Source organism: Heteronotia binoei, chromosome 3, assembly GCF_032191835.1.
Source record: "Heteronotia binoei isolate CCM8104 ecotype False Entrance Well chromosome 3, APGP_CSIRO_Hbin_v1, whole genome shotgun sequence".
Taxonomy (NCBI): Eukaryota; Metazoa; Chordata; class Lepidosauria; order Squamata; family Gekkonidae; genus Heteronotia; species Heteronotia binoei.
The window spans coordinates 150685852-150712478 of record NC_083225.1 but is presented as its reverse complement, the minus strand read 5'-3'; the positions used below and the strand labels follow the sequence as shown (position 1 = coordinate 150712478).

Below are 26627 nucleotides of genomic sequence, written 5' to 3'. Positions count from 1 at the left end.
TTGTTTTTGTTTTTTTTTAATTCTTTTTTACTTCTTATGGCAAAAAAAAGAGAGGGTGTTTATGTGTGGAAAATAACAAAATAAAAATTAAAAAAAAAAAAAAAGACCAAGGATGCCTACTTCCACGTCAGCATCCATCCGGCGTTCAGGCGTTTCCTCAGGTTTGCAGTGGGTTCCCAGCACTTCCAGTTCAAAGCCCTTCTGTTTGGCCTGTCCACTGCACCTCAGGTGTTTACGAAGATGATGAGCATTGTGGCTGCCCATCTCCGTCTTCAGGGAGTTGTTGTTTTTCCATACATCGACGACTGGCTCCTTGTGGCGAAGTTGAGGAAAAGTTTGTCAACGCACATTGCCATCACTCTTCGTCTTCTCAACACCTTGGGGTTGCAGGTCAATTTGGAGAAATCCCATCTTACTCCTTCAAGGACAGTGCAGTTCATAGGGGCTTTGCTGGATACAGTCCAGCATCGTGCATACCTGCCTTCGCAGAGGGCAAAGGACATTGTCGGTCTGCTACAACTGCTTCAGAGGCAAAAGTGGGGCACAGTGCAGCAGCTTCAGCGGACAACAAGCGTGCTACTTTTCGCGAAACTGAGAATGAGAGGCCTACAGTTGTGGTTTCTTCGCCAGTTTTGCCCACACAGAGACTCACCTCGAAAGAGGTTCACCATCCCATCTGCAATCCTTCAGACGCTACAGTGGTGGGAGTCAGAGAACAACATCTGCCAGGGAGCTCCCTTCCATCTGCCAAATCCCACTGTGACTATCGCCACAGATGCTTCTTTGTGGGATTGGGGGGCCCACATGGAAGGCCTGTGTGTGGGAGGCCAGTGGCCGCCAAAACTAACTCAGTTCCACATAAACTACCTGGAACTACTGGCGGTTCACTTTGCCCTACGCTCTTTCTGCCCTCTAGTGGCAAGGAAGACTGTAGCGCTGATTACGGACAATACCACTGCCCTGTGCTACATCAGCAAGCAGGGGGGGACAGTGTCTCGGCGGCTCTGCGCATTGGCGATGGATCTCTGGTTGGAATGTCTCCAGTACGACATCTTCATGAAGGCGGCACATCTTCCGGGAGTCCTCAACATTCAGGCAGACTCCCTCAGCAGGGGTGGGGCTTCCCCACACAAGTGGGAACTGCAGTGGTGTTTTCTGAAGCCTGTATTTCAGCTTTGGGGGTACCCGCAGCTGGATGTCTTCACCACGGCCAAGAACAAGAAATGTCCCATGTTCTGTTCCAGAGGGAGAGCGGATCCAGCATCTCTGGGAGACGGGCTCCTGCTTCCTTGGGAGGGCCAGGTCCTCTACATGTTCCCGTTGTTGACGAGGGCGGTCAACAAGATAGCAAGGGAGAGACCATGCTGCATCCTGATGATTCCTTGCTGGCTTTGCCAGAACTGGTTCTCGATCCTGCTCCAACTCTCAAGGGGGGTCTTCTACCAGTTCCCGGCAGAACTGGACCTTCTGTCAGCTGAGGGCGGGCATGTATTCCATCACAATGTGCCCCACCTGAAGCTGACAGCGTGGTTCATCGACCAGTAGGGTTCTCTGACAGGGTTCAGCAAGTTCTTATGAACAGCAGAAAACCGTCCACCCACACCTCCTATGACAGGAAGTGGTGAAAATTTATTAAGTTTTTAGTTGACCCTTCGGTCTCACCCAGCAAGGTGGGATTGGCAAAATTTTTTGATTTTTTGCTGTCGCTAGTGGAAGCAGGCTTGGTTTTCTCCTCCATTAAAGTTTATTTGGTGGCAATATCCGCTTTGCATGATCCGGTGGACGGGTACTCTGTTTTTGCACACACCCAGTCCAAAAGATTTTTGAAGGGGTTGTTTAGGCTGCACCCACCGTCAAGATCACCCCCTCAGTTGTGGGACTTGACTTTAGTGCTGGACAAACTAACTCGACGTCCCTTCGAGCCGATGGCCGCGTGCCCTTTGCAGCTCTTGTCTTGGAAGACCGCATTTTTGGTTGCCATCACATCAGCACGTCGTGTTGGGGAACTCACAGCGATGCGGTGTGATTATCCTTATCTTGTTTTTAGGGAGGCCAGGGTTTCCCTGGCTCTGGACATTAGTTTTCTTCCAAAGGTGGTTTCTCAGTTTCACCTCAATTTAGAAGTTTGGTTGCCCACTTTTTACCCTAGCCCTTCCTCGGACAAGGAGCGTAGGTTGCATGCTCTGGACGTTAAGCGTGCCTTACTGTTTTATTTGAAACGTTCAGAGGTTTTTCGTAAGGAGAAGCAGCTTTTTGTTTCCTATGTTGCTCCCAAGTTAGGTTCCAGGATTTCGTCTCAGAGGCTTTCTAAATGGCTCACTGAGATGATTAAACTCTGTTATTTGTTGGCGAAGAAGCCTTTACCTGGACCTGTTCGTGGACACTCCACAAGAGCGATGGCCAAGTCGGTGGTGTTCCTGAGAGGCATGTCCCTTTCTGATGTCTGAAAGGCTGCCAACTGTCATAGGCTCTCCTGGTAGACGGAGCTATTGCTAATAGGATTGCCTTACTGGCTCTGGCCGTCCAAGCTGCCACGGGTCCTGAGGCATCCACATTGGCCAAGGGCCAGCTTCTGGAGCAAACTGGCGGAAACACTTGATTTGTTGCGAGACAGAGCATCCGCCACCCCATTACAAACCCCAGGTACATGCTTGGCAAGAAACAATAGGTTCAGACGGAGGCAGCGGAGGGTGAAAGCTCGAACTAGATTCATTACCAATGGTGACTTCAATGATAGGGAGTTAATAACATGTACAACAGCCATGTTATCACACCAAAAAAGTACAACACGGTTGGCAAGCTGCTCTCCCCATAGCCATACAGCAACCACAATGGGAAAGAACTACAAAAAAGTGAGGTCACGGCAGAGACTGCTAGCAAACCACTCCTCAGGCCACTGCTAGCAAACCACTCCTCAGGCCACTCCTCAGGCCACCAGTGCCTCCCGGAAATATACCCCAAAGCCTGTGGATCCTACAGCATCTGAAGAGATCTGGAGCTCTGCCTCGACCTTTAGGTCTTCCCTCCAAAAGGAGATGCCATTAAAGGATTCCAGGAATTCCTCCTAAACCTCCAGGACTTTTCGCATGCCCTCAGTCATTCATACCCTACGATGTGGGAGTTGAAGGAGGGCCATGGCATCACATAAATGCCGTAAAAAGACTCTCCCTGGAGCCACAACTTTGCAAGCAAAGTTGAGGTGCCCTACGAGCTGTTGTAGCTCCAGTAAGGACACCTTACATCGCCCTTTGAGTGCAGCTAGTCTGACTTTGAGGCCCGCAATATTATCGGCAGGCAGCCATGAAGCTTGCTGCGTAGTGTCTAGTTCAATGCCCAAAAATGTTAGCACTGAGGTGGGACCCTCAGTCTTTTCATGTGCCAGCAGCATCCCCAACTTCTGCGCCAAGTCAGCAAACGACTGCAGTAATCTGGCGCACCTCCCAGAGCCCGTGAGGCCCACAAAAAGAAAGGCTACACAAGAAATCAAACAACCCATCGGTAGGGCCCTGTCCATGTAATGCTCCCCATCAAAAGTGAAACCCAGTAACACTGGGGTGCACTGGTAGAAGGCAAAATGCTGATTTTATGCCGCATTTTGCCATCTCGGCACCAATACCACAACCCCACAACACCCTAACTGCCTGGTCAAATGATGTCTGACCAAACAAAGGTGGTCAGGGATAGAATCATTCACTGATACCCTTTCAGGAAGGATAGGTGGTGAATCAAATGGTATTCCACAGGGGCCTTTTTTGGCACTACTAAGGGAGATACCTGTAAAGGGAGATATCTGGTGGGGCCTCAAAAGGGCCAAGGATGTGTCCTTCCGCGCACTCCTTGGCTATTTTTGTACCAACACTGTGTTCCATGCCTATAACTGACCGAAGATTGGAAGCCATACAAGGGACCCTAGGGCCCTGGTATGGAATTTGAAAACCATAAGTAAAACCCTTCCATAAATAAACCCCGCCAGCCCTCAAGGGGTAGTCCTTCAACAACTGCTTAAGTACCTTCAGTTGTATGGGGTTGGGTCCCTTTACCAACTGGCTGGTGATTGCTCCTGCCCCCTGTATGCTTACCACCCCCTTTGGGCTTGGCTTTGCTACATGCTGCAAAGGCATGTGACCCGCCACATAGTGGGCATTCATGCTTGAACTTACAAGACTTCCGGGAACACACTCCCTGGGAAGTATATTCCCAGCACAGCAACCGGGATTAAACCAACTGGCCCGTCGCACTGCGGGCTCCTGTACTGGTCTGTTGCTTATGAACCAGGTGACTGCTATCAGCTCTGTCACCCGCATTGGGTTTTGCCAGGGACATTAACTGCAGCCAAAGCTGCTGTTTGATCTGATCCCACGGGAGACCTGGGTTGACAGCGCCCCTCATACGAAAAGCTTTGTCATACTGTAACCATGCCACCCCAACAAAGTTGGTATAAGCACGGTACACTATGTCGCAATACTGGAAAAAGCAGTGCCGCCCGCCAAGGCTGTGCTCTCACTATGACTCCAGCATAGCTCAGGAAGCCCAGTAGCCAATTGGCCCAGGTCCTGTACACTTTCCTGTGTTTCAGCTTTCCTTCTGCTTCTCGTCCAATTCCTCCTTATCCTTTATTCTCGAGTTCTCTGTAAAGTAGGCTGAATACATCCACGTATTCTCCCCTCAAGATATTCTCCCGAGTAGCAACCAACAGGTGATCGCCTAGGGGCATAGCGGGGTTGCCATGCTGGAGAGTCCCAAATGGTACCGACCCATAGGGATTTGGTGGGTAACCCCAGTTGCCCCAATACTGACTCGACCATTGATGCCTGTAAATTAGCGGCGCTGTGTGAAGCTGCCGAGGCTGCCAGGGGTGCTGGTGGCTGAACTGAGGGGCCCAATTGACTATGGCCATGCACCTGCACGAAAGCTGCGGCCAAAGCCCACGACGGGCCTGGCTGGCTAGGGTGTGGACAAGTCCCTCCATGCCCCAGCAATGACGTAGACCTGCCTGCTATGCCCAAGGGCATCGCTGGCTGAGTATGGCCCAAGGGCCCCCACGGCCAAGCCTGAGAGTGCTGTGTCAGTGTGGACTTACCTTCACTCCCTGAGGGTGTTACCATCATTGCTACTGCCTCAACCTGAACCGGCTGCTCTGGGACCATCACAACCTCCTGGTCTCCCAGCTCTCCATATAGTCCAGCCTCTTCGCTGTCACCCACTCCTTGACTTGGATCCTGTCTGGTTTCGGCTTGCTCTGCCCTGCCCATCAAAGCAGAAAAGCAGGCCAGCACCTCCTTCTTGAAGGTCAGCTTAGAGGACTGACCAGTCACCCTGTGGCGTCCCTCTCAAGATGACAATGCCTCTGCTGCACCCCTTTGCTGCTCTAATGCCTCAAGCAGGCCAATGATGGCCTGTCTCAGTTGGGCTTCATCCCCCTGGTCACCAGGAAGACTGGCAGACTTCCCCGTTTCCTGGCAGGCCTGGCTCGTTGTTTCTCTTTTGAGGGACCCTGGCCCTTTTTTGGTCCATGGCCCCGTATATTCAACCCGGAACCACAACTGCCCAGCAGAGGCACAGGAACCCCTGTCCTTTAGTCAAGTAGCGGAATGGCTTGGAGAGGGGCAATAGCCCAAGTCCGGCCGTATGGGCAACCCCTTAGATAAATGCCCCACACTGTCCATTGCCCTTGGACACTGTAGGCCCTGTAGGCTCCAACTCCCTGTGTCCAATATCTAAAGGCCCAACCACCCCCAAACACCACCACTACGCAAGACACTGCAGTGGGGAACCCCTTATCCATGCTGCCTAAGCTCCCGCCAAGCCTTTGCCACTTGGAAGCAAATATGTTTTATAACACAGTTGTTGTGTAGGAAAGAGAAGGAGGAGGTGAAAATGAAACCAGGCAAATGAGGTGCACATTTCTTATTCAACCATGAAAAACATTCTGAAACTCAGACTAGCCATATGTGCTGATTTGCTATAAAATAACTTGAAAAAAGAACATTTTTGTTGTACTTTTTTGTTGTACTCTTCCAGTGAATATTGTAGCATCCCGTATCTTCTCCCTCCATCTGCATACCACACACATACAACAAAAAAGAACAACAACAACCTGTCAGTTTCTGGCTCTTTAAATGTTCATTTTTCTGCATTCAAATATGCATGCTGTATAATCTCTGAATGTCCTCTCCCCCACAATTATTGCCTTTTGGAAGCCTCATTATGCCCTGTCTTTTTATATACTTGGTCCTTCCCAGTCACTACTGTGTCTTCCTGAGATTGAATGCTAATATTCTTGTGAGGTCAGAAAGTACATTCCACTCAGAAGCCCAGGTTCCCCATGTAAAAGTTTCAGTCTCTGAGGGATGGGGATGTTTCATGCCTGATTTAAAGACTCTTGTAAAAATATCCTTCAAAGCATGAGAGAATTATAAATAGCTTTTACACATGATAAAGCCAAAGGTTTAGCAGGCCACACACAACCAATAGTGCAATGCTAAACAGAATTATACCCTTCTGAGTCCACTTAAGTGGAAAGGTTATAACTTCCTTAGGATATTTTGAGCTCTGAAGCAGTGCTTGACAGCGTTGCAGCAAAAGATAGTCATATCCTCAATGTTTCCTTGACTTTTATACCATTGCAGTGGTTGGCTCTTAGTATAAATACATTACTGCGTAGTGGGCCACTGATATTTTTACTTGTGATAATGCTGAATCTGAGAAGTAATAATGTGGCATAGCTGATTGCTGAACTAGTTTTTGAATGCTCACATCCTATTAGTAAACCTGATATTCGGCCCACTGGGTAGTAGTAAAGCCAGACTAATCTTAGTAGAGTTTCTCAAAGGAAAAACTGAATACATTACATAATTTCCCCTTTTTTTTCCTCCTACTTCAGCATCCCATTTCCAACTGTAGTCAGCCTGATGTTTCCAGGAAGCCCACAAGCAAGTAATGGAAACAACACTCCTTTGTCCCCCAGCAGTTGGTATTCAGAGGTATACTGCCTCTGAATGTGGAGGTGCCATTCAACTATCATGGCTCATAGCCATTAATAGACATACCCTCCATGGACTGGATCCTGTGCAACTTTTCTGCTAACGGTGACCCTTTTTCCCTCCAGGACCGTGAGCTTTCTTGTGGCACAACAGGATCTTCCACTATTTTGAAGGTCCTTGCATTAGAGAAGAACACTACCATTTGCAGAAATTTCTGTCCTCATGAATTTATTTAATCCTCTTTTAAAGCTAACCAAACATGTGGTTTTCAGTGTATACTCTGGCAGTGAATTTGGTAAGTATGGCGGAACTATATACATTTGAATACAACTAAAAAGAACATAATATAGTTTTATATGTTTGACAGTATACCTTCAAGGATATAAAGGCTAAATAAATAATATTTGTTGGTATATAGTCATACAGGGTGTGACTGCTGCAGTTACGTGTAGGTAGGTTCTTCTGACATCTGGCACACTTAATCAGCAATTGAATAATCCAAAACATCTAAAAAAAACAGACTGAAAATGAAAATGTTTCAGTACATATGAAATATTACTATGGATTTTATATTTTAAAAGTATTGAGAATAAATAATTCTGGATATTTAAAAATGAAACATATTTTAAAAGTGTGATTAAAAATAATCCAAGTTCTGCATGAACTGGAATGAGGAGCCAATTTTGCTCCTGAGTCTGATAGAAGCAGCATTTCTAGATGCAGCTGTCATTTCAAGTATTCTTTTGAAATAAAAGTGAGATCCCATTTTCCCCTCCTCTTTAGCGGTGGGCAGTCCTACAAACTTTTGATCATTCTGACTTTGTACATTGAATGACTGAACTCAGTTATGGCAAATATCCTCTTTGGAAGTTGACATTTGTGCAGTTTCTCAAAAAAGGGGGGAAAGAATGAATCCCAACTGTTTCCTCTTGCCCTTTTGATTGAGAGAGCACTAAGTCAGCAGGAGAGGTGCGGCTTTTAACAAGGAGGGGATGTGTAGAAGCTGATTCCAATCCCTCTACAGGCAAAACAGAAAAGAAAAAGGAAGAGATTGATGTGAAGCAACACTAATCAGAGCTGATTAGGGTGAATGAATGGACTTATTGATGAGGACAGACACAACAAAGAGATTAGGCAGCATAAGGGAAAATCTTGCAATGAGGTGAAGGAAGTTGGTTTTATGACCTAGGTCCCTTTGATTATTCTGTGTTTCTTTTTCTTCTGCTTCATGCACATATAATTGGAAATATCTTGAGCTGCAATATTCCTTGATTTCTACTTAAATGTAGCACTGTCTGACCTCCCAGTATTAGTAGGCCACAAAACACTACCAATTGAGGCTTTTAGCAAGCATCATGCTTTTTGGGGGGTGGGGGATCTTAGCTCTGTCGTGGAATGTTTTCATTAGATGGGGAGGGCAGGCGAAGCTATCAAAGTTACAGTTACCATAAACTATCATAACTTAGTCTTGAATGGTGATATATCATGGGTTTCTCCTGGTAACACTTTCTTCCAAAAAATTACAACTTTTACAGTTTTTAGGCAAACATCTGTGTTCCCTGGATATCTTCTTGTGATGATGGAGATCAGTGCAGATGCATTCTGTGACAGCAGTGCAGCACAGACCTGGAAAATGAAGTGTCACATCTCTCTGTAGAAGTATACTTTATTTAAATCTTTTAAAATCCTGGAAACATTGTATGTTTGTATTTTTCTTTTGTATGTCTGAAGGACTGCTGTAACAATAACAAACAAACACTACCCAACTCAGCAATAGGCTATCTGAAAATGTCTGGCTTAGTGCTGCATTTACTTTGAAGCTGAGATAGAGAGAGAGAGAGCCATACCTGTAGAATATAAACTGTTTTCATGTGAGAAATATCTCATATATGGTTTTTAGTATTTGGAAAAACAGTTTCTGCTTGCTCACACCTCATGAAATACTAGACATCATGGGAAAACAAATGATCGCTTATCAGTTGTGACACACTTCACAGGTCCTAGAATCAGGGACTTTCAACAAGGTATAAGTGTTCTTTCCTGGAGGATATGCTGTCCCAAAGTTGTCCAAGACTGAGCTGCTACATTGAGTTTATGAAGGAAGACTTTACACACACAGTTGAGGAATTCAAGACTGATCTTAACATGGTTTTGCACAGTTTAATGCATGTATATTGAGAAGTAAGTCCCACTAAGTTTAATGGGGCTCACTCCAAGATAAGTTTGCAGAGGATTTGATCTACTAGACAACTTCATGTCTGTGTTTGCTGTCACCCCTTATGGACTGATTTATGGTGTCCAGTGCTGTATTGGTAGTGATCAGATGACAGATCAATTCAAAATAATACTGTCTTGTGTAAAACAGAGCAGATATTTTTTAGCTGTACCTGAGGAGTGGGGGTTTGAGAGATTTGCTCAAATGCAAGCAGTAAGATTGTCAGGTCCTACATTTCTTGGGAGGGGGGCATCCTGGAGCCTCTCTTGGAGTCTTCTGCCATGTGTACTTTGTGATGACATCATGTTGCCAACATTGCATGCAACACTCTAGTTTTTGGGCAAAACCCCATGGATTTTAGCTACAAAACCGTAGAGTTTTTCCAAAAACCAGAACATCATCGTATGACATCCCTGGCACAATGACATCACTTCCAAGTGACATTATTGCATCAGGGACATCATGTGATGGCACTCTGCTAGGGATCCTGGCAACCCTAGAAAGCAGTTTTAAGGTGTTTCCTCAGATGCATTCAGTCTGAGTTTGCCATGCCTTGTTCACTTTTTATACAGGCAATCCATTTACATTCTAGTATTTACTGTGGCTTGCTACAAACTTTTTTTGAAAAAAAACCCCTGATAATTAACCACTTATGAGTGTTGTGAAAGAAAAGACTAGTTGGGAGAGAAATGGAATTAATTAGGCTAAAAACAAAGGAATGAAAAGTAAATGGCAGGAAGAGCATGACCTGTGCTGAAGTTGATTTATTCTGAGTAGATATATAGTTGGATCTTGCACCTGGAGACAGGTGTTGCCAGGTTTTTAAGAGGAATATAGTACAGGCTGGAACCGACATTTTAATTTTGATTTAATTCTTAATGTGGAAAGGGATCCTTGAGAAGTATAATGGGATTTTTTAGAACCAGCCACTGTAAACTTCTGACATTAAACCTACTGATGACTAGCAAGGGGAAAATTCAATGTTAATATGTTTTGTTTGTCATATTTCTGTGAGAAGCACATCTGCAGTTTTGAAATCTCCTTTCACAACTTCACCAACTTGCTTTTGAAACCTCATCAGTTTATCTAGGCATTACACAGTGGCTAAAACATCCCTTCTTGTCATTCTGGTAAAGTAATTGTGGGAAATTTTATTTATTTTGTTTACAAAATGTATACCCCACCTTCCTTTCCTCATAAGGTCCACCACATCAGTCAACAATTTAAAATGTACACATTACAAGAACATATCAAAAACAACTCCCCCAAAAACATGTCATTAAAACAATTAAATTTAAGTTAAAATAAGTGCAAGACATAAAAACTGCAGTTAAAATATTGGTGGGATCATTGTGGGAATGCCAAAGAAAACAGAACAGTGTTTCTGCTGGTGGAAAACTGGAACAGAAGGGGGCAGACTAATCTTCCTGGGGAAGAAGTTGCAGAATTTTGCTGCCATGACCAAGAAGGCCTTCTCCCAGGTTGTCAGATGCCTAATCTCAGAAGGTGGGCACACCCAAAGCATGGCCTCCAAGGTTCTTCATAGTGGTTGGGCAGGTTAATAAGTGTCAAGAGTCACTCCATCTTGTTCCTCTTGCCATATGTTTCCAGCTATACAATACTGGGCTTGTGCTAGCTATGCTGCTTTGATGTAGTTGCTGCTTGTTGCTTCTCTGAAGGGAGGATGGTATGTCTGGGAGCTGGTTAGTTGCTATGTAACCAAGGCCGTGAACAGGAGGAGATGCGACCCAAGAACTGATAACGACACCTGTGGTGATGAGAGCTTAATAGAACCCCCCCCCCAAAAAAAACCCCACTTTAGCTTGGCGCACTTTGGCTTGAATTACAACGATTGGGGCAAAGGTTTATAAGTTGGGGGAACTGGCAGGCTTATCAGTTCTGACAACGCATGTATATGCCCATGAAGCTGAAATAAAGATCTTGAACTCTTCTTGTCTTTTCCTTGGCTCTGGGTCTGACATTTTGTCAGAACTCACGACTACCCTGGCCTAGCCTAATATCAGATTCACGATGGCTGGTGAACAGGACCAGGCTACAGGGATTACCAAGTAGGATGGGGACCGAAGTGTGTGCCTTGGGGATGGGGGAACATTGGGAACCCCGCACTTTCATCATCACCCCGGCCGCCTAGTTACAAGCCGTCCTCAGCCTGGAGTGACTGGCCGATCATGACCCGCTCGTCCAGTGGAGCAGGAGCGCCATTTACTTCTTGGATCTTGTGTGTGAGAGTCACTGGTGGAACAAAGAATGGGGCCCACAACCCCCTCCCCAGCTTGAGAAACTTTGCATCACCAAGGTTGAAGTACCCAGTCTACCCCCTGAGGATCAAGATTTGCAGGGGGTGTTCGATGCCCAGGAGGTGGATGAGCTCCCCTCTCACAGAACTACTGACTGTGCCATTGATTTGGTGGAGGGGGAGCCACTGCCCAAAGCCAAGCTATACTCAATGAGTCAGGGGAAAAGGAAGAAGTTGCAAAGATTCCTGGAACTCAACCTGCGTAAGAGGTTCATACGGCCCGCCAAATTCCCCCATGCCGCCCCGGTGTTGTTCAGGAAGAAAAAAGACGGCAGTTTACAGCTTTGCACTGGTTTTCACAACTTGAACGCGATTTCCATGAGTAATGCGTACCCCCTCTCCCTCATACTGGACCTTCTAGGGGAGGTGTCCCAAGGGAAAATTTTCACCAAACTTGACCTCCAAGATGCTTATTTCTGGCTGCACATCAAAGAAGGGGATGAGTGGAAAACTGCCTTTAACACACCACTGGGTCAATATGAATATTTGGTCATGCCATTTGACCTCAAAGGGGCCCCGGGAGTATTCATGAACCTAATCAATGAGGTGTTGCACAAGTACCTATATAAGGGCATGGTCTGCTATCTAGATGACGTGTTGATATACTCGCAAGACCTGCTCTCACATATCCAGTTGGTGAGGGAGGTGCTACAGACTTTGTATGAGCATAAATTGTTTGCCAAACTGTCAAAGTGTGAGTTCCACAAAACAAAGCTTGATTTCTTGGGTTATCACATCTCCATGGGGGGGGGGGCTGGGAATGGACCCAGCCAAGGTACAAACAGTGGTGAACTGGGAAACCCCTCGAACCTGTAAACAGCTCCAGAGTTTCCTCAGGTTCGCAAATTTTTATAGGGGGTTCAATCAATTGAACTTGTGAATCTTCTAACAAAAATCTGTAATCTTTCATTGAAATCTGCCTCTGTTCCTGAGGACTGGAAGGTAGCAAATGTCACCCCCATCTTTAAAAAGGGTTCCAGAGGAGATCCAGGAAATTACAGGCCAGTCAGTCTGACTTCAATACCAGGAAAGTTGGTAAAAACCATTATCAAGGACAGAATGAGTAGGCACATTGATGAACACGGGTTATTGAGGAAGACTCAGCATGGGTTCTGTAAGGGAAGATCTTGCCTCACTAACCTGTTACATTTCTTTGAGGGGGTGAACTAACATGCGGACAAAGGAGACCCAATAGATGTTGTTTACCTTGACTTCCAGAAAGCTTTTGATAAAATTCCTCATCAAAGGCTCCTTAGAAAGCTTGAGAGTCATGGAATAAAAGGACAGGTCGTCTTGTGGATCAAAAACTGGCTGAGTAATAGGAACTAGAGAGTGAGTATAAATGGGCAGTCTTCACAGTGGAGGACGGTAAGCAGTGGGGTGCTGCAGGGCTCGGTACTGGGTCCCATGCTCTTTAACTTGTTCATAAATGATTTAGAGTTGGGAGTGAGCAGTGAAGTGGCCAAGTTTGCGGATGACACTAAATTGTTCAGGGTGGTGAGAACCAGAGAGGATTGTGAGGAACTCTAAAGGGATCTGTTGAGGCTGGGTGAGTCGGCATCAACGTGCAGGTGCAGTTCATTGTGGCCAAGTGCAAAGTAATGCACATTGGGGCCAAGAATCCCAGCTACAAATACAAGTTGATGGGGTGTGAACTGGCAGAGACTGACCAAGAGAGAGATCTTAGGATCGTGGTAGATAACTCACTGAAAATGTCAAGACAGTGTGCGTTTGCAATAAAAAAGGCCAATGCCATGCTGGGAATTATTAGGAAGGGAACTGAAAACAAATCAGCCAGTATCATAATGCCCCTGTATAAATCGATGGTGCGGTCTCATTTGGAGTACTGTGTGCAGTTCTGGTTGCCGCACCTTAAAAAGGATATTATAGCATTGGAAAAAGTCCAGAAAAGGGCAACTAGAATGATTAAAGGGCTGGAACACTTTCCCTATGAAGAAAGGTTGAAACACTTGGGGCTCTTTAGCTTGGAGAAACGTCGACTGCGGGGTGACATGATAGAGGTTTACAAGATAATGCATGGGATGGAGAAAGTAGAGAAAGAAGTATTTTTCTCCCTTTCTCACAATACAAGAACTCGTGGGCATTCGATGAAATTGCTGAGCAGACAGGTTAAAACGGATAAAAGGAAGTACTTCTTCACCCAAAGGGTGATTAACATGTGGAATTCACTGCCACAGGAGGTGGTGGCAGCCACAGGCGTAGCCACCTTCGAGAGGAGGTTAGATAAAAATATGGAGCAGAGGTCCATCAGTGGATATTAGCCACAGTGTGTATATGTGTGTGTGTGTGTGTATATATATATATATACACACTGATGGACCTCTATATATATATATAATTTTTTGTGGCCACTGTGTGACACAGAGTGTTGGACTGGATGGGCCATTGGCCTGATCTAGAATGGCTTCTGTTATGTTCTTATGTTTTTATCAATAACTTTGACACGGTGGCTCAGTGGTAGAGCATCAGCTTGGTATGCAGAAGGTCCCAGGTTCAATCCCTGCCATCTCCAAAAAGGGTCCAGGCAAGTAGGCATGCAAATCCTCAGCTTGAGACCCTGGAAAGCAGCTGCCAGTCTGAGAAGACAATACTGACTTTGATGGACCAAGGGTCTGATTCAGTATAAGGTAGCTTCATATGTTCATATGATCACCCTGCCCCTCACAGAACTGTTGAAAACCAAGGGGAAGGGCCACAAGCCACAAAGGGTAGTTCCAGTCTCCCATGGACGGAGGAGTGTCAAAAAGCATTCAATGAATTGAAAGTCCGGTTTACATCCAAGCTCTGTCTAATACAACCTGATGATAACAAAAGGTTTGTGGTGCAATGTGATGCGAGCGACACCGCCCGTGCATCCATATTACTCCAAGAGGGGCCAGATGGTCAATTGCACCCTTGCGCATACTTGTCCCAAAAATTCAGCCCATCTGAATGCAATTGGTCAATGTGGGACAAGGAAGCCTTTGCTATCAAACTGGCCCTAGAAAAATGGAGGCACTACCTAGAGGGGGCGCGAAAGCCATTCGAACTGTGGACAGATCACAAGAATTTAGCCGCTCTCATTGCTACTTGCAACCTCAACAATAAACAAGTACGGCAGGTGGGGCTGTTCTGGTGGTTCAATTTCAAGCTAGGGCACATCCCCGGGAAGCTGAACTTTTTGGCAGATGCATTATCCCACCTCCCTCTACACAACAGCAAGAGGGAGGAGATTATCGACTCACTGTTCACACCCTCCCAGCTCAGCCCATTGGTAATTATGTGTGTGCTAAGCCGGAAAGTGGGGGAGCCCCCTGACGGTTTCCTAGGAGAACTGAAACAAGCTGTCCGCGACAACCTTCCAGGGGAGGATTTACAATTGGTGAAGGCAATTTAGAATTGGGAGATGGGCTGTGGCATCAAGGGGAGAAACTCTACATACCCCCCCACACACCTTTGCATAAACAAGTGATCCAAAGAGCACACGATTCCAAGTTGGGGAGGCATTTCGGATTTGTAAAGAAAATGCATTTGATTCAAAGACAATTTTGGTGGCCGGGGTTGCAGAAAGATGTAGGAGAATATACAACAGGATGCCTCACCTGTATCATGGCAAAAAAAGAGAGGGGGTTTACTGCCTAGACACTTGCAACCTCTTCCCCCTGCTTCGCGCTCTTGGGAATGAATATCCATGGATTTTATAACAGATTTATCCCCTTTGATGGGGAAAACAGTAATTTGGGCCATTGTGGACACTTTTTCCAAACAGGCCCACATAGTGCCTCGTAAACAACTGCCCATGGCCAAACAACTGGCCCAATTGTTTATCCAGCACATCTTTCGGCTAGTTTGGTGTGAGAGCCAGTTTGGTGTAGTGGTTAAGTGTGCGGACTCTTATCTGGGAGAACCGGGTTTGATTCCCCACTCCTCCACTTGCACCTGCTAGCATGGCCTTGGGTCAGCCATAGCTCTGGCAGAGGTTGTCCTTGAAAGGGCAGCTGCTGTGAGAGCCCTCTCCGGCCCCACCCACCTCACAGGGTGTCTGTTGTGGGGGAGGAAGGTAAAGGGGATTGTGAGCCGCTCTGAGAGTCTTCGGAGTGGAGGGCGGGATATAAATCCAATATCTTCTTCTTCTTCTTCCACATGCTTTTCCCGCTAAGGTGGTCTCTGACCGTGGCCCACAATTCGTTGCCAAATTTTGGTTGCATTTGTGTGAACTAGCAGGGATCGAGCAAGGACTCAGGTCTGCCTACCACCCACAGACGGACGGACAAACAGAATGCACCAACACGGTGCTCAAGCAGTTCTTACGCTGCTATACGTCCTTCCAACTGAACAACTGGGTGGCCCTACTGCCCTTCGCAGAATATGCTTACAAGAACAGTGTGCATAGCACTACCAAAGTAAGCCCCTTCTAAGGGATATATGGATATGAGAGCAAACCGTTTCCTGAACTTCCCCCTCCCCTTCGTCAGCCCCCACGGACTTTACGGAATGGGATTGCAGGGGTTTGGGCAGTTATAAGTAAGCAAGTACACAGGGCACAAGAAACCTATAAGACTCAGTATGATAAAAAAACACTCTGAACTGTGGGATTTAGCAGTGGAAGACAAAGTGTATATTTCAACCAAACACCTAATGCATAGAACTGTAAGAAATTAGGGATGAAATACCTGGGACCTTTCCCAATCAAAAGGATTATAAATAAAGTAACAGTTGAACTGGACCTGCCTAAAAACCTTAAACATATACACCCTTGTTTCCATGCCAGCTATTTGAAGAAGGACACTGGACCCTCGCATTGACACCCCCAGACGGAACCACCCCCCCTGGTTTGTGGTCTCTGGTTTGTGGTCAGATTCATCACGAAGTGCAGGAAATTCTCGATGCCAAGATCAAACATGGTGAACTCTTTTATCTTATCAAATGAACTCCTTTCCCATTAAGTCAAGCTGAATGGGTCAGTTCCAAAGATACATACTGTAAAGCTTTCATTAAAGAATTTTACAACAAACATCCCAATAAGCCCGGGGGAAGGGGACCTTAGGGGGGGCAGAATGTCAAGAGTCACTCCATCTTGTTCCTCTTGCCATACGTATCCAGCTATACAATACTGTGCTTGTGCTAGCTATGCTGCTTTGATGTAGTTGCTGCTTGTTGCTTATCTGAAGGAAGGATGGTATGTCTGGGAGCTGGCTAGTTGCTATGTAACCAAGGCCGTGAACAGGAGGCGATGTGACCCAAGAACTGATAACGACACCTGTGGTGATGAGAGCTTAATAGGAACCCCACGCAAAACCCCCACTTAAGCTTGGCGCACTTTGGCTTGAATTATAACAGTCAGGGCAAAGGTTTATAAGTTGGGGGACTGGCGGTTTTGTCAGTTCTGACAACGCGTGTATATGCCCATGAAGCTGAAATAAAGATCTTGAACTCTTCTTGTCTTTTCCTTGGCTCTGGGTTTGACAATAAGAAAGCACATAGTCCTTCAGATATATTAGGCCCATATAGGAGTTTGAAGGTCAAGACCAGCACCTTGAATTTTGCTTGAAACCAAATTCAGAGGCTGTGTAGATGGGCCAAGACTTAAATGATATGGGCCCTTCAACCACTCCTCTGAACATATGGGCTACAGCATTCTGTACCAGTTGAAGTTCCAAACACCTTTGAAGGGTGCTCCCACATATAGCACAGCAGTTTCATGCTACTCTAGATGTAACCAGTGCACAGATCATAGTGGCCAGATCTTTCTGCCCAGGAAATGTCACAGCTGACTAACCAGTTGAAGCTGGTAAAAGTTGCTCCTGGCCCCAGATGTCACCTGCTTATCCAACAATAAACCTTTGTCCAAGAGCACTTCCAGATTACAGACCTGTTCCTTCAAGGGAAATGCAGCCCCAACCAGAATGAGTGACACTTTTAATCCCAGGTCAGACCTTCTGCCTACCAGTAGCTCTTCCATCTTATTGGGAATAAGCTTCAATTTATTAGTCCGCATCCACTCCAAAACTTCCTCCAGGCAGCAGTTCAGGGTTTTGCAGCCTCCATGAGATTAGGTGGAAGCATGAAATAGAGCTGAGTGTCATCCATATATTGGTGACAATCTAACCCAAGTCTCCATATGATCTCACCCAGCAGTTTCATGTTGATAAAGAGCACAGAGGACAAGAAAAAAACTTGTGGAAGTATTAACTACCTCAGACCTATCCCAGTAGGCAGTTGTGTTGGTCTGAAGCAAAAGAACAAAGCAGTAGACAAGTTCACCTTTAAGACCCAACTAAGTTTTATTCAGAGTTTTATTCAGACCTAGTTGAGAGAGGGTGCCTGGAATCGATTGTGTCAGCTGTCTGGATCATTTCCTCATTCCAAATGTCAATGGGCATCAACAGGAGCAACAACCATATCAACAGGAAAATATCCTAGAGCCCTCAGAAAGCAATTCAAATCCCCCTGGCTATTGAGAGGGTCTTCTTAATAGATTCCCCACACCCCTGCTGTCTTGAATCTTGTAAGTCTAAACCCAAGCAAATAGTGATCTGTCCATGTTAAAAGAACCAGTTCTTTCACCCTCAGACCACATTCCTCCTTCCCAGAACAACAACAAAACCAGATCAAGAATGTGGCCTGCATAAAGTGCAGGACCAATAATTACCTGTGATAGGCCTATGGTTGTCATGAAGGTCATGAAATCCTAAGCCTTTTGTGACAAGACAATCTTAGCATATATGCTTAAGTCCCCTAGGACAACGAGCTTAGTGGTCCTCAATGCTACCTTGATACCATTTCTGTCAGCTCAGGTAGGCAGCAAGGTGGGCAGTACACTAAAAAAATCCCAATCCTGTTTATCAGTCCCAACATTAGGTACACAGCCTTAAAACCAGTAGTGTCCTAGATGAGACACCATATCAACAACCCACCCAGCTATTCTTTTTAAACCAGGGCTGTTGTCTGGAACATGAATTTTTGGTGCGAACCAAATGGCAAGAGAGAGAGGGCTCTTGGCCTGGTTGTACCACAGCTTGTGGCTCAACTGTCCAGAAGATAGAGTACCCTGGATATAATAGGAAGAAGCACAGAAGCTGCACTACTTGTTCCCCATCTGGTGTACCAAAACAGGGGAAACTGCCCAAAGAGAATCTGTGAAGGGGGAAAAATTCTGCCATATTCAGGAATGCTAAGCTGTTGAATATGACTGTGGTAACAGGGATACTAACAAACTTTCAGGACTGTGTATGGCCACTGTAATTGTAGAACCTCATGCATTTTGGTCATAACATTGACAAAGGTTGCCATGTAATTACAGCCCAAAACTAAAGAGTGAAAGCTAGTTTGGGTCTAATGTCCAGTGAAATGTAAGAGCCATTCTTTTGGGTCATAATATTGTGTTAAGAGGGGGGGAAACTACCTAATCAACAAGCTAACCTGAAAATAAAGGCTCTTTGAATGTTACACATTATACCTTTTGACATACATGGTAGTTACCAGTTCTTGCAGTGTCCAGAGTTTCTGTGGATTTCATCTTTCCGTAAGAAAAAGTCTTTCAGAGTTTTGTTGTCTCTTTGTTTATTATAACTTCACACTTGGCACAAACATTTACGGTACACAGACAGAAAAAACATCTATTCCATTTGTGCAATGATATAATTGCTGGGTAGGAACTATTCACAGCTGGCAGAATGTCTAGCTCAACCTGTATCTTCTCACACTGTGTATAAGATGCAGTTACTTTTAGTACCAAGGTCAACTGAAATTGCCATTCACAGATGGGTAGACTTCAAGATAGATCTTTATTTTAATTTGGACTTATATTCTGAGCTTTATTGGACCTCTGTACAGATCTGGGGTTAGCCTGAAGTAAACAAGTCATTCCTAGTGCTGCCATGTGACTATTCCAGAGGGATTTAAAGAACTGAGAAATGAAGCAACCATTGACTATCTCATCTTGCACTCCACTAGATGTCACCACATTTAGTCAAAGCATAGGACAGAATCATGTGACAAGGTGACACTTCTGTTTTCTTTCTTTCAAGAAGCTCTGCTTTTTAGGAAAACCAGTAAGCCTGCAGCATAGGAGGTTTCCATAGAAATGGTATACATGCTCTGGAAAACTGTGGCCTACCCATGGTGATTAACATGTGGAATTCACTGCCACAGGAGGTGGTGGCAGCTACAAGCATAGCCAGCTTCAAGAGGGGGTTAGGTAAAAATATGGAGCAGAGGTCCATCAGTGGCTATTAGCCACAGTGTGTGTGTGTATATATATATATATATTTGGCCACTGTGTGATACAGAGTGTTGGAGTGGATGGGCCATTGGCCTGATCCAACATGGCTTCTCTTATGTTCTTATTGTTACATATGGCAATATGTTTGGGGGGTTCTTGCATTTTCCTATATTGAATCATTTTCCATTTAGAATGGAATAGCATTGGCCTGAATACTGGTTCATTTTTTTATGTAGTGATAAGATTAAAGGTGTGGAGTTTTGTTCTTTTTTTCATTGCTGAGAGTCTTTGTCCCTTTTACCGTATTTAAACTGTGGTTCATTTAAGAATTTGCAACTTATTCCATGGTTATATTTTGCTTTATTCTAAAAAAGTTTGAAATTCTCCTTCATGTTGAAATTGAATACTAATTAACAGTTTACTTAGTTATTTCATATATAGCAATGATGGAATAAAGACCTGAAGTCTTTTTCTCCTAACATTTAAACGATGTTTCCATTTCAGGAAATTTACAGGGTTGTCCTTTCAATCGTTCAAATCAATGAGCTTAGAGTGTAGTGAACACTGCTTATAGTATATTATGTTGTAGTGCTGGCTCTGTTTTGCAGATCTGAAAACCAACTGCCACAAAGGCATTACTGTGTCCAATTCCAGTTACCGTATAGTGTTGCTGTCTGGATTTTGGTGATTTCAGAATTTTTTGACTATCACCTATGTTACTTTATACGTAAAATAATGGGAGTCCCTCGCTGAATCTCTGATGTTTCCATCAGAACTGAACATAGCCAAAAGTCATTGGAAGTCAGAGCATGGCTAAGCACTTTCAAGCTAAGGCCTGATCATTTTTGCTTCAGAAGCTGAAGGTCTGCTGTTCTTTCTTAAAACAAGATGCTTACCATTCCCAATGGACGAAGCTCATCGATGCTAGATTAGGGCAGCTAGGGCTTATGACTGAAGATATCTTCTTACTAGGTAACACAAAAACCCTTTCACTTGTCCAGCATCACCTTACCGAGCTGGATTATAACGGTACAGTGATTCGCTCTCATGGAGTCTGCTCAAGACAATTCTTTGGTATTTTACCTCCTCAGACTCTACCATTATACATGAGATAGCTAACAGCCTTGTTAGTGCATTTGATTTCGTTCGCCTTAAGGGCATCCCCTCTGAAGTATTACAGGACAGATTTAATCATATTCCATATGCAGATTGTCTCTGGCCTTGTAGTTAGGGTAAAAGCAACCCTCTGCCTCACAAAATATTGGAATATCATTTTTAACCATGTTTAGGAATTGTTGGAGCTCACCACTTTTAACATGTTCTTCATTTAATAAACTTCAAGGGAATAGTATTTTCTATCTGATGCTAGACAGTGACCCAAACACAACCTATTTGATCGCAAAATTTCTGTCTAGCATATTTTACTTTAGTAAATAATGTATTATTCTTTTAGTCATTGCTCAAGATCATCTGATCACAAGATCTCTGAAAAAGAAAATAAGTTATGTGTCCAATTCTCTTTCCATGCATGAGACCGAATTATATGATCTAATAGTCCCCATGCTCATAATAGTCAGGCACTGAATCTATAACTCCTTAATAAAGATCTTGTCTTCAAGCCAAAATGCTGCAAAAAGGATAAGGGCTAGTCACTGTGGATTCTGTGGGAAATGTTGTTTCAAATAATTCCTTTTCTTTTCCACTAACACAAACCCGCACATATCCTCAGTTTCATGAAAATTCATTAATCTGTGACATTTAAAGATTCTGTCTGATAGGTGTCTGGAGCAGAGGCCGGCTGCGTACATCAATAGTTTCTTAGAGTCTGGCACTCTGTCAATATTTGGGGGCCTCAGTAACAGCACTTAAATGCAGTGCCTGCTAGCCGTCATGCTCTTAGCATGTCGGTAAGTGTCTGAATGAACAGATATTAGCACGTCAAGTTCTTTTATGACTGGCAACACTTTAGAAACAAAACACTTAGAAGAATGCTTTGCCTTCCAGCTTTCAGTATCTTTCTGCCTTGGTCTGTTGTTTTTTTATGGCAGAGGTTTCAACAAAATATCTATCCTGCTGCAAGAAGCATGTTATTAAAAGGATGCTAAAGATGTTGACTCAGCTTTCCATCCTTCCGAGGTCGGTAAAATAGGTATCCAGCTTGCTGGGGGGAAAGTGTAGACGACTGGGGAAGGCAATGGCAAAACACCCTGTAAAAAAGTCTGCCGTGAAAATGTCATGATGCGATGTCACCCCAGAGTCGAAAACGACTGGTGCTTGTACAGGAGACTACCTTTACCCTTTTCTTTTTTAAAAAAAAGATGGCGTCATGCCCCAATTTATTTCATTTTATAGCTGAGTTGTGTTTGAACCCAAAACGACATTATATGTAGGGAGAGGTTAAAATGGGTTGTATTAGATAGAGGGCTAGGCTTTAAGTTTCCCAGTACTGTCTGAGGATGTGTATGTGTGTTGTTGTGGCCCATATAGAGAAAGGGGGAAAGTTCACTCTAAATCATATCCTCGGCTGCTTTTCTCCTGAGGTGGTTGTCCACATTTTGAATCCTATGGGGCAGGAAACCATTTTAATGAGCCATATTAGAATGGGGAAATTGCAGGAATAGGGTAAAGTATCATAACCTAATGGATTTGCTCACTATTTCCTTACAAAGGTGTTTTAAGAAGTGGGGGGGGGAGGTCAAATAGGTATTAGTTCCATGAATTGCCATGATAGTAAACCAACATTCAGACATCTCAGGGTGAATGTAACAGCAAATAGAATTTAACCAAATATTACAGGCGCTTTGTGGAAACAAACTCTTATTGGGGAGGAGGTGCGCTGATTGTTCTGACCTAATTTTACAAGGTAATAATGCATATAAAATATTGTACACAAAGTGCTGGACTCTAAGAATAATAGAAGATCAACAGGTTACATATTCAACTTCAACTTCAGCTTCAACTTTTTCTTGTTTGCTGCTTGTACATTATGTACTTCCATTGTAGAAGCATATGTGCTTCTCCTTTATAATTCCATGACGATATTTTTTTTACCTATGTCAAACAACCCTGATATATCCCTGGAACGCTTTTCTATGTTTCCTCCCATGTAATTTAAGAAACCTGAGATGTGATATTAGCACAGCATCAGGTAGGCAGCAAAGCATGGAAACAGCAGACTTGAGAGCATTATAGTTACTGGTGTTACTGATGACAGGACAAATGCAACAGGCAATAATAACCTTCAGAAAGAAAGATTGCTTAGCTTACTGCATTTCTATTATACTTTATTTAATCTTGTGATGGGAAGAAAGGTAGGAGGAAATGGAGGAAATAATAGCACAAGGCAGATAGATGTTCACTGCTACTGGTGTTTCCAGTTGGGCTGTTTTGAAGGGGGGGGATCTGAATCAAGTTCTGCTGGGCTTGAATTGGATGTTTGCCTTTCCATCCAGATCACTACCCAAAGGCTACCCATTGCACACAAGCCTCCCATTTATCTGTGGATATTTCTCACTTAATTAGAACAGTATTCTTTTACCAATTAATGCACAGTATCAGAGTGCTTCAGGTCCACTAGAAGTGTGAAAAATTTAAAGCCAGCCAGTACCATAGGAGATGTTTAGAAACACATGGCTACCTTGCTCCCCCCCCCTTGCTGCATTTATGGTGTCACAGAAACAGGACCGACCTAATGACACTGCTGTTGTACCCTGATATGCTAGTTATGATGAACACTTCTAGCAGTTCGCACATTTTAAAAATATTAAACCCATTGATTGTTGGAACAATGTTACTATCTACAGATCTCCACCCTACCTTGCTATAGTGTATGCTGCGGTCAGCAAGCTCGGACTTGCATTTAATATAATATTTTTATACCGATTATCATCTCCTGAGTTCTTAAGACAGTTTCATAAAATCAGCAGGGCTCCCGTCTGATAGCAAAACTGCTAAGCTAGTAGTAGAAGGTCTCTTTGCTCCAATCACACCAACTTTTGTTTCCACTTAAGAGGCATTCTTTAGGGTCATATTGGTAACTGAATGGGCAGTGATTTAGCCATGCTGTTCCCATTAGCACTAATGAAGTTTTAATCAACTTCTTTAAAACAAAGCTTATGATAAAAAACAAAAGTATGTTCAGAGTAGAACATAATACTATTATTTATTATTGTTGTAGTTATAGTAGAAACCGCTTCACAAGCATTGTTTTACTAAATTAAATAGTAGTCTGTTGGTGTCATCAAGTCACAGCCAACTTATGGCAACCCTATAGAATTTTCAAGGCAAGAGATATTCATTCAGATGAGATTTGCCTCCCCACCCCCACATAGAGACCCTGGGCTTTTCTAGTGATCTCCTATCCAAGTGCTAACCAGGGGGCTGTTCCTGCTTCTGAGATCTAATGAAATTGGGATAGCCTGGGCCGTTGGTCAGGAGTAGACTCATCCTTATGATAAAGGAAGATCATATTCCGCTATCTTGTAGTCAACCTTGTCAGGTAAAATATGGTACAGTTTGGTTTTAGTTTGTCACATAAAATAATAAGGAAAATCCAAAGTCCCAAAAATTGTCACTCTGCCATAGCAAATGGAGCACCAGCATCACTTTCCTATTCATTCTGAGTTTCAGTATAATTTCCATTGACTCTCTATTGGGGCATTTTCAAACTTAAGTAATTTAAATTTGGGAGGCAGGAAATAGGGAAGGACTTCACTCTCAAAACTCCTAAAAAAAAGAGAATTTTTTTTAAAAAAAAACTGAAAGCAAAAAAGAGAAATGCCTTGCCAGAGTGACACAATACATTAATGGCACATAATGTCAGTTGTAAATTTTCAGGTATAGAGCTGCTGCTTGATAGTTTTTGCAAGTAGGCTGGAACAATTTTTTTTTTTAAATCTTGTTGGACCTTCAAGACTAATGCATTTATCATAGATTCAGGTGGCTGTTGGTCTTAAGCAGCAGGACAAATTTTGAGTCCAGTGGCACCTTTAAACTCAATAAAGTTTAATTCTGGGTATAAGCTCTTGTATGTACGCAAATTTCTTCAGATAAGTATACATGTCCATGAAAACTTATATGCAGAATAAAATGTTGTTAGTCTTAAAGTGTCCCTGAACTCAAACTTTGTTCTGCATTTATCGTAGCTTAAGTTTGCACATACTTGTACGTGCTTTGTCAGATACATGACTTGAAGTAAGATTTTGGCACACAAATGTGAAGCCGCACCATAGCCTTTAATATGTAAGTCTCTAGTAACTACACTGATTTTGTGCTAACCATGTTGCATTATTATCCATCGTCACATTATAATTTGGCTTTAGTTATACTTTGCTATTTACATATGTCCATCCAACATATTGTTGGCATTTGAGGGAATGAGATTTTATTGAACTCTTGACCCTGAACTAGTTCGTTAGTTTTGGGTTGGATTCAGCTGTGTTGGTCTGAAGTAATAGAACAGAGTTTGAGTCCAGTGGCACCTTCAAGATCAACAAAGTTTGATTCTGGGTATAAGCTTTCATACAATGCACATGAAAGCTCATACCCAGAATTAAAGTTTGTTGGTCTTAAAGGTGCCACTGGACTTAAACTTAGTTCTAGATTGGGACATTTCCTGGAGACCTGGCAGCAGAAACTTGGGAGGGCGCGAAAAATCAGCTAATGGTAAGGCTCACATATATTTTCACAGTGTCAGCAGCAGAATAATTTCAGTCCTACCTTCTGTTCAAGTCATCTAGGAATATCTACTGTCCTTGGGGGAAAGCTTGTGTAAAAAAGAAACAGACTGTACCAAGTAAAGATTCTAAAATATGATGTCTTAAGATGAATTTCTAGAGGCAAATACATGCAGTTAAGTTCTCAACAACCAGGGGACAGGAACACTGTACAGTTTAAGAAGCACAGATTTCCTTTTCACTCATAGCAATGTTCCCCTGTCCCCTTTCTTACTAGTAATATTACCCTCCCATTCCAAAAGGCAGCATGGGTTTCTGGTAAGGTTCTTCAGTAATAACTTGTGATATGAAAAACCCATGTCTTCTCCCATGAACTAATAATGATCCCCTAAGTATCCAAAGATGCCAAAATGTCACAGTCTTTGCCAATGCCTTGTGCCCATTTGCTTCTTGAGTCATTGGGGTTAATAGAAAAAAAGGGAGAACTTTGAGTTGCTCCCTATACTTGACAACTAATTAACAAGGCTCAGGGCGGCTCACATCAATAAAACATTTACAATACTGAACATTAACATTGAACAGTATAAACAATTAAAACATATTAAAACAGTTTGGTACTAACTAATGTTATGGCATTCTATGGCATTGTACCCCACTGAGGTCCCTGTCCTCTCCATGCTCCGTCACCAAATCTCCAGGAGTTTCCCAACCTGAATTAGGCACTTCTACACCCATCCTTGACTGGTGGCTTGGGGGGACTTGATGACCCTAGTTCCCAGCCAGTGACTGGCACCTAACAGGAAACTGGGAGAGTGGAGACGTGAGGGCACTGTCAGAATATCAGTATGACATCATTTCTGGATCAAACCAAAAAGTAACATCACAGTATTCTAGGATCCAGTGGAAATTATGGTTTTACTAATTATGAAATTATGGTTTTTCTAATAATTACACCATTGATGCAACAGTGTCTCCCAACTCATTCCCACCACACCAGCATACCAACTGGCAGCAGTGGTTGGTGGGTTGCCTGAAGGAGATGTCTTGCTATAGCAGAAGACCTGGCAATTCTCCCTTTGCATCTGTAGGAAGGAAGTGCACATTCAGAGTCAGCAGTGTATCAAAGGAGGATTCCTGGCTCACAGTGTTCTAATATTTTGGAGAAGCTCAATACTAGGTGCTTGGCCTCAATCTATCCATTTTTTGTATGTCA

General features: G+C 43.8%; 1 protein-coding gene across 1 annotated transcript in view; it reads left to right on the top strand.

The window, feature by feature from the left end:
- ZBTB20 (zinc finger and BTB domain containing 20) overlaps positions 1-26627 on the top strand; it is an 802266-nt gene that overhangs the window by 469358 nt on the left and 306281 nt on the right. The gene's annotated exons all lie outside the window — the stretch shown is intronic.